The sequence below is a fragment of the Camelus bactrianus genome, chromosome 8 (genome assembly GCF_048773025.1).
Source record: "Camelus bactrianus isolate YW-2024 breed Bactrian camel chromosome 8, ASM4877302v1, whole genome shotgun sequence".
Lineage (NCBI taxonomy): Eukaryota > Metazoa > Chordata > Mammalia > Artiodactyla > Camelidae > Camelus > Camelus bactrianus.
The window spans coordinates 22,260,701-22,273,695 of record NC_133546.1 but is presented as its reverse complement, the minus strand read 5'-3'; the positions used below and the strand labels follow the sequence as shown (position 1 = coordinate 22,273,695).

Here is a 12,995-nt window from a genome sequence, read left to right as displayed (position 1 = left end):
ACTTGTGCATGTACAATACTCCCTTCTGTTTCCTGCAAGTACCCTCACAGAACGACAGTGTGACACCACGCCTTCATCTTTTATTAAGGATTGTATATAAAAGTGACCATTTGAAGAACGTATTTCCTCCTGTGTAAAACTGCTGTTGAAGATAGTTTCCATTAGATCATTTTGTGTTCTTAATGTAAAACGTGATCCCTCTGAGGGTTAGAGGGATGACAGGAGTGTCTCCCGTGTTATGCTTCCTGTTATTAAGCAGAAAATGCACTGTAACTCCTCCTATATGACCCACCCTGGTCCTATTTTTTAGCTCTGTTTTCAAAAAGTAAAGCTATGCACATGTTCTATTGCACAGATTATATATAGTCAAGGTTTTCTTACCCATCTATCTCTTCCTTTTCATTCTTGGTCTCTTCTTTTTTTTTTTTTTTTTTTTTTTTTTTGGTTTTGCTGGATCTTAGGTATTTGTATATTAATATAGAATACCATAGAAGGATAAATAACAAATAGAGGATAATGTTTAGGCTTGTTAAAAATGTTAAAGACCACAAAAGGACATTTTCATCTGTGTTTGAAACTAGAAAAAACAAGGAAGTGATCACCAAGCTGCCTGGGGCAGATGGTGTAATGATAACAGATAACAAAACTATTAAATTTATATTTTGCTTTCAGATTCTGCAGCAAGGAAAGTGGTCTGCAGGCTGGAAAGATAAGAACAAATAATACTATGAGTTATTTATTTTTTCAAGTTCCTTGTTTTCTTGGGATTAAAAAAATTTAATTAATTAATTTATTTTTTTTACATCTTGTCTCATTGTATTTTCACCCTGGGAGGCAGTCACAGTAGTTATTATTATCCTGCTTCACTGAGGAGGAAACTGTGACTCAGTGTTAAATGACTTGTCCACACTCACAGACAAGGCAAAGAGCGAGCTGACAGCAGCTCTATGTAAATAAGTGGGCAGTAAGGCAAAGCCTGGTCACTTTACGAAATTTTAGGTGAGCAATAGATGCAATTTATGCCAGCCTACTGAGAAAGCTGGGGTGTGGGAAAAATAGCAGATGCTCAAAATATTTTTTTGAATGAGTGAGTATGAACTGAGCATTAATTTTAGTAATAACTGATGTATCATAGAGTCTAAAGATGAAAGAATGAGGGAAATTTCAGTCTATTTTTCACAAAAATGGAGAGATTCCACAATCCATAAAGAGGTCAACTATTTTCAAAGGTGATCCCAGAAAAAGTCAAGAATGAATTTTCAAGTGAATGGTTTGTGAGTATTAACAAAGGAATGCAGTGGTTCCTAGGAGTGAACATAGGTTTATAAGGAATGCCATGTTATGCTTGCTTATTTCCTTGCTTTGGAAACAGAGCTACTGTAAGATCAGAGGATTGACTAGGAAAATTTAATTTTCACATTGATATCATAAAAATAGCAACCACTTGTTGAACACTTAGTGTACGCCAGGCCCTATTCACCTTCTTTCATTTAGTCCCACAATAGTCCTCGTACATAGGAACCTTGTTAACTCCCTCGTTTCAGATAAAGACAGAAGTGCAGTGAGAGCAAGTAATTTACTTAAAGTCACATTGTTAATGAGTGACTGAGCTGGAGTCGAAGCCAGATTTGTGACTCAAAGCTGTTGGTGGTAACTACGACACCATTTTGTGTTGACACACGGCCAGGTTCATGAGATCTTTGAGACGAAGGTGAGCTAAGGAAGGATATATAGGTTGGGTCACAATATTTTTTATGTAAATGCTCAAAAGGTTGAAAACAAACCTAAAGCTTGTTGATTAGTATCTTGGTCTTAGTCTGCTTAACATTTGAATCAGTGACCTGGATAAAGACATAGAAAACCTGCTTATCCCTTCAGTGGACAAAATCAAGAAGAAAAACCAATCTTCTTTTTTTTAAATTAATTTATGTATTTATTTTACAATATCATATTTTTTAAATTGAAGTATAGTTGATGTACAATATTATGTGTTACAGGTATACAATATAGTAATTCATAATTTTTAACGGTTATACTCCATTTATAGTTACTACAAAATATTGGCCATATTCCCCTTGCTGTACAATACATCCTTGTAGTTTATTTTATACCTGATAGTTTGTGCCTCTTAATCCTCCACCTCCATCTTGCTCCTCCCCTTTCCCTCTCTCCACTGGTAGCCACAAGTTCCTTCTCTACAACTGTGAGTCTGTGTCTTTTCTGTTATATTCACCAGTTTATTCTATTTTTTTAGACTTCATGAGTAAGTGATATCTTACAGTCTTTGTCAAGAAAAAAACCAATCTTATCACTGCTATTAACTGGTATTTCCATGATGTGTCTCATTTTACATAATACTTTCTCTTAGCTTGTCACATTTGCTTCTTTCTCAACTCTATGAAGAAGACTTATTACTAGCTCCCAAATTCTCCCTCTTGCCTCCCTTCCCCCCCTTTTTTTACAGTGAGCAGAACTGAGGTTCAAGGAAATCAAATGACTCAATCAGAGTCATATGGTGAATAATCTGGGGACTTCTGTTTTCTGTCACACTGCAACAGATATGGAGTCATGATTAGAAATAATATCAAGACATGCAAATGCCAGATCATAATCATTATGATGAAATATAAAGGTGATGAATGTGAAGTCTAATGTTGAAGGAAAAAGTATGTTTTAGTTGAATGCTTAATATAAGCCAACATTTTGGTATGATCACTAATAATACTAATTCAATCTTGGCCTAGATTAATAAAAACATGTCTATATCATGATAAGCAATATTCCCACTTAACATATAACTTTTCAAAACATACATGGGACCCATATTTCCTGGGTCTAGTATTTATGAAAATCTCAGACGAAGCAGAGAGTACCTAAAGGCAGAAAACTATTGCAGAGACCATGGGCTACGTTTGAGAGTTGAAGGGAATGAGGAAATGAATAGAGACTCTGATGTGTTTCAAAGCTTTAAAATTATCACATGGAAGAGAAAAAGTTAATATTTGTTCTGTGTTGGTTGGTCTAGGGCCAACAGGTGTTGGTGCATAATAAGACAAAAAGTACAAAGGTGTAAGTATCAGAAAGTCAGATTTTGGCTCAACATAAAAAATAATTCTGACAATTGAGTAGTTCTCCATGGAATGAGCATTGTTGTGAGGATTAAAAAAATAATAATTTAACTTATTTAAACAAAAAAGAACCCAAAACAATTAATCCTTCCCCCCTCCCCCTAATTCCCTACCTCTGGCAACCACCAATCTGTCTGTTCTCTGCATCTATGAACTTCATTTTTTTGTTGTTGTTGTTTGTTTGCTTTTTTAGATTCTGTGTATAAGAGATCAGAAGGAGTTTATCTTTCTCTCTCTGACTTATTTCACTTAGCAAAATGACCTTGAACTTTTTGTCTTTGTCACAAATGGCAAGATTTAGTCTTTCATATGACTGAATAAGATTCCATCTATATATACATATATTCTGTTTGTATATATATTCCATTTATATATATACATACATATATGTTCCATTTTTATACACACACACATACACACACACACATACACACACACACACACACACATATATCTCTCTCACAATTTCTTCATTCATCCACTGATGGACACTTAGGTTGTTTCCCTATCTTGACTATTATAAATAATACTGCAGTGAACATAGGGCTGCACACCATTCAAATTATTGTTTTAATTTTTTTCAAGTAAATACCCAGCAATGGAACTGCTGGATCATATGATAGTTCTATTTTTTAATTTTTTGAGGAAATTCCATAAAACTCCATACAGTTTTCCATGGTGGCTGCACCAATTTACATTCCTGCCAACAGTGCACAAGTGTTCCCTTTACTCCACATCCTCACCAACACTTATTTCTAGTCTTTTTGATAATAGCCATTCTAACAGGTATGAGGTGATTCTGATTTACATTTCCTGATGATTAGTGACATAGAGCATCTTTTCATGTTGGCCATCTGTATGTCTTCTTTGGAAAAATGTCTATCAGATCTTCTGCACATTTTTTAAGTTAGTTTATTCTGGTATTTTTTGCTATTGCGTTGTATGAGTTCTTTATATATACTTTGGATAGTAGTCTCTTATCAAATATATGATTTACAAATATTTTCTCCCATTCTTTGGGTTGCTTTTTTATTCTATTGATGGTTTCCTTTGCTGTGCAGAAGCTTTTAGCTTGATATGGTCCCACTTTAAAATTTTGTTTTTGTTGTTTTTGCTTTTCGTGTCTAATTCAAAAAATCACTGCCAAGACCTATGTCAAGGAGCTTTTTGCCTATGATTTCTTCTAAGAGTTTTATGGTTGCAGGTTTTTCAGTTAAGTCTTTAAGCCATTTTCAAGTTATTAGTGTAAGATAATCATCCAATTTCATTCTTTTGCATGTGGCTATTCCATATTTCCAGAACAAATTATTGAAGAGACTGTCCTTTCCCCATTGTATATTGTTGGCTCTTTTATCCTCAACTAAGTGGCTGTATATGTGTCAGTTTATTCCTGGGCTCTTTATTCTGTTCCATTGACCTATGTGTCTGTTTTCATGCAGATACCACACATTTTAATTACTATAGCTTTGCAATGTAATTTGAAATAAGGGAGCATGATGCCTCCAACTTTGTTCTTCTTTCTCAAGATTGCTTTGGCTAGTCGGGGTCTTTTATGGTTCTATACATATTTTAGGACTGTTTGTTCCATTTCTGTGAAAAATGCCATTGGAATTTTCATAGAGATTGCATTGAATCTGTAGATTGTTTTGGGGAGTATGGAGATTTTAACAGTCCATGAGTATGGAATATCTTTCCATTCATGTGTAGCTTCTTCCATTTCTTTCATTAATGTCTTATAGTTTTCAGCATATAGGTCTTTCATCTACTTGGTTAAATTTATTCCTAGGTATTTTATTCTTTTTGATGTAATTGTAAATGGGAATGTTTTCATATGTTTCATAATTTCTCTTTCTGATAGTTCAAAATTAGAGTATAGAAATACAACAGATTTTTGAGTATTGTTTTTATATCATGCAACTTTATTGAATTTGTTTATCAGTTCAAGCAGTCTCAGTGGAGTCATCTTCAAATAGTAACAGTTTTACTTATTTGTTCCTGATTTGGATACTTTTTACTTCTTTTCCTTGCCTAATTTCTCTGGCTTGGACTTCCAATAATATATTGAATAAAAATGGTAAAAGCACCCTTGTTTTGTTTCTGATCTTAGAGGAAAATCTTTCAACTTTTTACCATTGAGTATAATGTTAGATGTGGGCTTGTCATATATGGCCTTTATTGTTTTGAGGTGTGTTCCCTCTATAACCACTTTGTTGAGTTTTTGTCATAATTGGATATTAAGTTTTGTCAATGTTTTTGCTGCATCTGTTGAGATGATCACATGATTTTTATCTTCATTTTGTTAAAGTGATGTATCACATTGACTGATTTGAGGATGTTGAAGAATCCTTGAATCCCTGGAATAAACCCCACTTGATCAGGTTGTATGATCCTTTTTATGTATTGTTGAATCTGGTTTGCTTATATTTTGTTGAGGATTTTTGCCTATGTATTCCTCAAGGATATTGGTCTATAATTTTCTTGTGGCATCTTTGTCTGGTTTTGGTATTAGGGTAATAATGGCCTCATAAAATAAGTTTGGAAGAGGTCCCTCCTCTTCTATTTTTGACAGAGTTTAAGAAGGATTGATATTAATTCTTCACTAAGTGTTTGGTAGAATTCACCAATAAAACAACCTCATCCCGGATGTTTGTTTATTGGGAGGTTTTTGACTATTGATTCGATCTTCTTACCAGTAATCAGTCTGTTTGGATTTTCTGTTTCATCATGACTCAGTCTTGGTAGGTTGTATGTTTCTAGGAAGTTATCTACCAGGATACTTTGCTCCTGTCATAATTAACACTCCCTGGATCATTTTAAGTAAGAAGTCCTTGTCTACAGTGTTTGCAGTCTCTGTACCCTTTGCTTGGAATGTACTGCTTCTTGGATTTACAGTAGGCTCAGCCTCTCACTTTAGTCAGATCTGCTCAAAAGGCGCTTCATCAGAGAGATACATATCGGAAATAGCAACCCCGAAACTCCATCACTGTGCTGTACCCTAACCCTGCTCTGCTACTTCCTCGCATTTTTCACTGTCTGATAACACATATGTGCGTGTGTGCGCGTGCGCGCGCACACACACACAGAATGTCTCCTATCATTTGAAAGTTAACTCCTTGGTAGCAGAGGTTTTTGTTTTGTTCTTGCTTCTTATGATTTGAATTTTGTTCCCTTGAAATTTATATGTTGAGGTCTTAACCCCAGTTCCTCCAAATCTGATCTTATTTGAAAATAGGGTTGTTGTAGATGTAATTAATTAAGATAACGTCAGTATGACTAGTGTCCTTATAAAAGGGGAAATATGGACAGGGACATGCACACAGGGAGAGGATGAAGGCAGAGATCTGGGTGATGCTTCAAAAACCAAGGAATACCATACATTTAAACCACCAGAAGCTTGGAGAGAGGCATAAACAGTTTCTACCTCACAGCTTTCAGGAGGACCCAACACTGCTGTCACTTTTATCTTGGACTTCTCACCTCCCAAACTGTGAGATAATACATTTCTGTTGTTTAAGCCTCACGGTTCATGGTATTTTTTTTTTTTTATGGCGGCCCTAGTAAACTAATACACTGCTGTATCCCTGTATCTAGAACTGTGACTAGATAGAGTAGGCATTCAGTAAATATTTTTTTGAGTGACTGTTGAATGAATAAATAAATGGATGGATGAATGAATATATGTTACCTCAGGAAAGTCACTTATTTTTTTCTAGTCCTCAGTGTTGCCATTTGTAAAATGACATCTGCTACAGTGTAGATTTATCCAGCTCTCATCTATTCTACTACATTCATAAAAAAGAACTCTTATGATAGAAAAATTGATCACATTATAGAAGTTATCAAGAAAGCTTATTTAATCAGAATCTCTATTAAAAAAGTACAGGCAAATATGGGTTTTAGGGATGATTGAAATTTTAATTTGATCTGAGACAAAAGTCTGAACTGAATAATTTCCTGAGTTTGCTCTCAGATATTGATTCTGTGTTTTTCCTTGACGAATTTATCTATTTATAGAAATCAGGTCAGTGAGACTGTGAGTTACAGGCAAAGTGATTTCATTGCACTGCAGGCTCAACTGTGTTTCAGAGTAGAATCTTCCTTACTGAGGAACTGAGCCATCAACAAAGAAATGATATAGGAATTGAATTAGAGCAGAATGCAGAAAGTTGTCTTCATGGTCAAGAAATCTGGGTATGTCATTATCTGAGATATTAAATTTATCTGTGCACCTTCAAATAATAAGCTTTGAAGAAGGAGCTGGATGAACAGACAGTGAACAGAACTTCAGAGAGTGAGCTGGATGTGACGAGATTCATTAATCTGGATGCTATCTGGAAAGCCCCAGCGGGTGAGAGTGAGCTTATGTTTTCAGCCCTTCAAGACTGGCCTAAGTGGATTCTCCAGGGCTGATCCACAGAGGTGATATTCCAGAAAGCCAATCCACTGGACAGAGCCCTGATTCTGTTTCTCTTCTTAGGTCCTTTACCTTTCAGTGGACCTGCAGGGCCCTGTGCTCTCTCTTTTGGAGTTCAGAACTTTTGACCCCTCCTGGGTGGAACTTTTCCAAGTGTCTTAGCTTTGAAAGTTAACACCCTTGCTTGGCCCTTTTCCCTTCTATTCTTTAGAAACTCGCATTTTCTGAGATGGATCTTCATTCCAATAGAAGATGTTGATATCTCAGTGTGCAAAACTCTTAGATTCATAGGGGATGGGTGAGGAGGGCAAAAAAATTTATAGCTCCAATAAGAGTTAGTTTCATCTTCTCTCATTAGTGGTCTGCTGCACCCTATGAAGAAGATATTTTGAGCTGGAATTTTGGTACTTTCTTTTTCATGAACTCTTGGGTTCTTCTAAGTATCCACCACGGTGTTAAATATATGAAATTAAAATCCACAAAGAGCAGAATGTTCCTCTTACTTCCCCATCCCTGCCTCAGTTTTGCAAATGGGTCAGTAAAAATCATGTTCTTGATGTGGGCAAGGGGGTAAATTTGTACAGTGAAAATGCAAATGGAAAACAAATCCCCAGAACAGAGGCTACATTTCAAATCTTTAGATTATGGAGAGAAGTTAGAGAAGAAATCTTCAATGTTATCTAATTTAGCTCACTTATTTTTACAGATTACGAAAGAGAATTCTCTGAACAAGAGATCTTCTGACTAGTAGACCCTATACTTCTTCATGTAGTTTTATATTTTTATATCTTTAGGATTTTTGTTTGTGTGTTTTTTATTCCTCCTTGCATTATCTTTGCCAGATCTAAAAAAGTTTATAAAATAAGAGAGTGGTGAATCAACCAAGATCATAGAGCTAGCAAAATGAAATAACTTGGATGAAAGTCCATGTACCTTTGTTCTTAGTTCCTTGCTCTGTGATTTGAACGTTAAAGCAAATCTAGACTGGGTGAGGATTAGAATCTACTGTCTCTAGACTCTTGGGTAAAGCTGGCTGCTGTATTATTCTCTATGGTCTAATATTCGCTCTCAGTCTCTATGGCAGTGGTGCTAAGTTTATTCTGGAGGATGGAGTAATGGTCTCCATTTGAGAATCTGAATATCAAGGATCCTCTTCTCAGAAAGAGATCCACACACAATTTGCACAGAAGTTCAGCTGATTCACGTAACTGAGGGCAGGCCCCTAGGCTATGAACTAAGTTCTAAATATTAACATCAACTAATGTTTGTTGAGTGTTATCTATGTTCCAGGCATTATTCTGAGGACTTTGCATGTGTTCCATCATTAAATTCCTGCAGCACTGTAAAGCAGGTCCCATTCTTACTTTCATTTTTCAGAAAAATAGAGACATTTAGAGGACATATGTTTATTTAACACTATTTTAAAATTACTGATGACGCCAGGTGCACGGATACCATGGTGCAAAAAAAAAAAGGAAAGGGGGGGAGCACAGTGCCTGCCCCCATTGAGCTTGGAATCCAGTGAAGCAGGCTGATTGACTGTGTACATAGAAATGTGCCATGAAGCAAAAAGACATGGGTATGTCAGGCAGTGAAAATAACACAAGTGGAGTGTTGGAAGAATCTAGAGGAGGAAGCCATGCTTGGATCACCAAGAAAAACAGGTGTGAGGGGCACTTAATGAGGGGCTGCAGAAGAGGGGAGTGTGTCAGACCAAGTGAGTGTGGGTGGGAGTAAAATCCTTTGCTAGAGGTCAACTCCAAAGGACAGATCTCAAACTCAAACCAGGTCCATCTACCTCCAAAGTCAACCCCTGACCCACAATTCCAACAGTTCAGTTCTTCTAACTATGATGACTCTTGGCTGTACTTTATAATATCCCATCCTGATCTCCTCCATGCCAATGGGAAGTTCACTTTCCTAAAGTGTCCGAAGCAGAGCTTCTTGGATCACCTATGGTGAAGGACCAAGTTTAAAAATTTTCAGTCTGTCACACTGTGTTCTGATACTTTTGTCCTTATTTTCTGCTGAAGGATCAACCTGTCACCTCTTCCCCAAAGCCTTGGACCCCAAGCTTATCCCCGTGTCTGGATGGGCTTTAAGTAGGAACACAGAGAATCTTGGGTAATTATAGGTTCATGGCTCGTAATTTTCTGCTTCATCCTAAATATTGAAGGGTTATACATCTGGACTGGTGCCTTAATTTGATTTTTAAAAATCTCTATTTCTAAAAATTTACCTGAAAATGCTTCAAACTCTCACTGTTGCCCCCACATCTGCAAAGCCCTGCCCCAAACAATTGGGCCTTTCTTTCTTTCAAGAGCAACAGCTTGCTGACACATGTGATTCCCAGGCCCGGGGCTGGAGCCCTGCCCAGAGTAATAGGGGTAGGTACCCAGGCCACGTATGACTTGCAGTCTGTTGTCCAGCTGACACACTTGGTGTTCTACTGCTGGCGAGTATGCTGCACACGACAAACAGAAACACAGTGCTAATTTCAAGATCTATTAGAAACACAAGGCAGTAGAAATACTGGTTGTTAGACAAATGATTGGAATTTACAGGTTAAGAAATCATCTTCTAAAACTTCTAGGGGATGTGGACAAACACTGGGAAATAAATAAATATATTTTGGATAATAAAAATGTACTTGACAGTGGGCTTTTGAATGAGTACAGTAAGGGACTAAAGTGGATGACATGACTATGATTTTTGCCCCCACCATCCAGAACTACTGATCAGGGCAGGCTGAGAACAAGCATCTGTGCATGAATATAAAAGCTATCAGAATGCAGAGTGTTCCCAACTACTACATTAACAACTTTCAACAGCCTTCACTCCTGGACATTATGTAATTAATTTTTCAATCAGGGAAGCAAGATGGTCTGTGGTCTGATATTTTCATTTGAAAGCAAGTGGGAAGACAAAAGCAAACCAGCTTTTTGGCTATGAGAGAATAAGTGACCTTCCAAGTAAGGAATTTAAACCGGAGATTTTGACTTCAGAGGGGAATGAGGCTGGAGAAACTTTTTGTAGCAGAAATTTAAGGCGGAGAAATGGTTGTGGGTTACAGTGCCCCCCAAGCCCCCATATTCCCTGAGCATGCATACCTTTCCCCAGTACACATACCACTCTCAAGGGTTCTGATGGCCCTGAACCCCATTTGAGCAGAAAAACATTATTGCTAACAGTTTTTTTTTTTTTAACACAAGGCTGGCATGCCAACACATGCTTGAGTGCTCTCACAGTCACATATAAACTTAAAAAGGGGCCCCTTTCCCCTAGCCTGACTCATACTGCATGCATCATATAACCAGTGTTTGGAAAGGCTACGAAGAATGCTCGTGGCAGTGGATATATTTTGTCCGATTGTAGGAGTGACAAAAACAGGTAATCTAAAGAGGGTGGGAGTGTAAAGTTGGGGGTGCACGTAGGGTGGGGAGGGGTCATAAAAAGTGGAAGGAAAGTTTGCGCTACTTCTTGACTCTTCCTTAGGACATTTAAGATAATAGAACCATTGTAATTTAAAAACGGAAGAGATCTTAGAAATCAGAAAGGAAGACTGAGAAGTTATCCACTGCCAGTGCCAAATCCCACAGCTAGGGAGGAGCTGGAGGAATCAGCCTCTGATTTCTCTATGTATAGCACAGACCCCGTTTTGGACCACAAAACCCATTTGAGAATCTAATAAAGCCTATAAGACACTTTCTCTGAAAAAAAAAAATACACATATTCTTTCCTGTACAGTTTCAAAGGATTTATGGACTGCCTAGGTTCATCCATGAACCTGCGGATCTGATGAATTTTCGATTACACTAGGGTTGTCGACCAAGCTATATACGTAATGTCCAGACTAGGTTTTAAGTGTTCCTCCTTTCTACTTACGGGCTGTTTCAGCACAAGTAAGCAGGCAATGTTTCTAAGCCTCGGTTTCCAGACGTATGATGTAGGTATAATAATAGTACCTACTCCTAGGTTATCATGAAGATGAAATGCCATGAGTTAAAGGAACTTAGCTTAACAGAACGCCTGGCAGGTGGGAAGGACGAGTCACATTGTTACGGTTGTGGTTGTTACCAGCCTTCATGCTGACTGAGCTCATGGCCTCAGTGTTTGGCTGTCGATGGGCTCCTCCGGATCCAGGGCTCCTGAATTTCTTCCTTGTCGTCTGCCTTTTGCTTGCTTCCAGCATAAATCTGTTTGCTTCCTGGCCATTCTCCCTTCCTTAAGGGTCTCTCCTCACCACATGAAAGGCAGCCTGTGTTACAATGTCTTGATAAATCTGTTGTATGGAAATCCATTAGAAGGAAGTGCTAGGAAAATAAGATTTCTTGAGCAAAGAGTACACCTGTGAAGTGCTTCCTTATGGCAGTGGAGATCAAACAGTAGAACAAGTGGAAATACCAGGGCTGCAAGAATGGTTTGGAGTTCATATTATTATTTCAATCTCCCTTTAATAATGGCAGGGAAAAATGGCTTGTTTCCTTTATACAGTTTATTTTTTTAAACTTTCAGTGTTGGACACTTTGATTTTTAGTATCAATTTCTCTGGCTGATGTACTTAAATTACTTGCAACTTCTAATGATTTCTACCACCTGGCTCCACCCCATCTCTTCAAATCTGTGCTGAGAAACAGAAAGGTATCCTCGAGAAGAGAAGAAATGTTAAAAATACTGAGCAGAGAGGAACCTGCTCACATCATCCTCCTTCTGACCAAAGTTGCCTATTTTTCAGTATCAGAAATTCTCCTGGGACTGGTGAATTATATGAAATTTTGGAAACCAAGTCTCCAAAGATAGTTTGTTTTAAGCCTCAAAGCTTCCCTTTTACCTGTAAAAGTGGATCAGAAGGCTGATAACCTCTCTTGTTTTTTTTTTTTTTAATTGGCCAATTCAGCTCCCTCCCACTTATACTTGAAAGTAGGACTTCAAGGTACTTTACCACAGAAACCAGAAAGCAGTTTTAAAATCCAGAACAACAAAAGTCTGCATTCTCACTAGGCTAACGACTGAGTTTACCTTCCCCCATGTAAGAATTCTATGATGAGAGCTAGGAGAGTGAGTTTCTGACTTTCTGATGCTTTGTGATTAGAGATAGCCGTTCTCTTTATGTTGTCCTTTCACAATTGACGTGGTAGGAATGAGAATGAAGTGCCAGTGATGATCTTAGGAACCGAGTCTTCCTCTTGGTAGGGATGGTGGTCAGGTAACAGTTCCCCCAAGAGCTGCATCCGAGGAGGCATAAAATGAGGCTGCTTGCAATAGGAGGCAACCTCTTTTAATTCTGTCAGTCTCTTTGCTCTTAGATTTGGGTTCACAGCCCTCTTTTTACTACCTTCAAGCTAAAAAGCCTGGGGGAAAGATTTACTTCTAGATTTGTGAGCTTTTATTTCTTTCTCTGGAGACATAGAGCTGTTGGTCAAACCAGTCCACATTCAATGTCTGGCACACAG

The 12,995-nt window shown here is 37.6% G+C and overlaps 1 long non-coding RNA gene across 2 annotated transcripts in view; it reads left to right on the top strand.

Moving 5' to 3' along the window:
• The window catches only part of LOC123619752 (uncharacterized), a 783,931-nt gene that overhangs the window by 113,360 nt on the left and 657,576 nt on the right, over positions 1-12,995 (top strand). The window contains exon 1 of one of the 2 annotated variants that reach the window (XR_006728402.2): positions 10,838-10,932. The exons of the other annotated variant lie outside the window; for it this stretch is intronic. This is a non-coding gene — a long non-coding RNA (uncharacterized LOC123619752). Of the gene's footprint in view, positions 1-10,837; positions 10,933-12,995 lie in introns of those variants that run through there. 2 annotated transcript variants of the gene reach the window in all.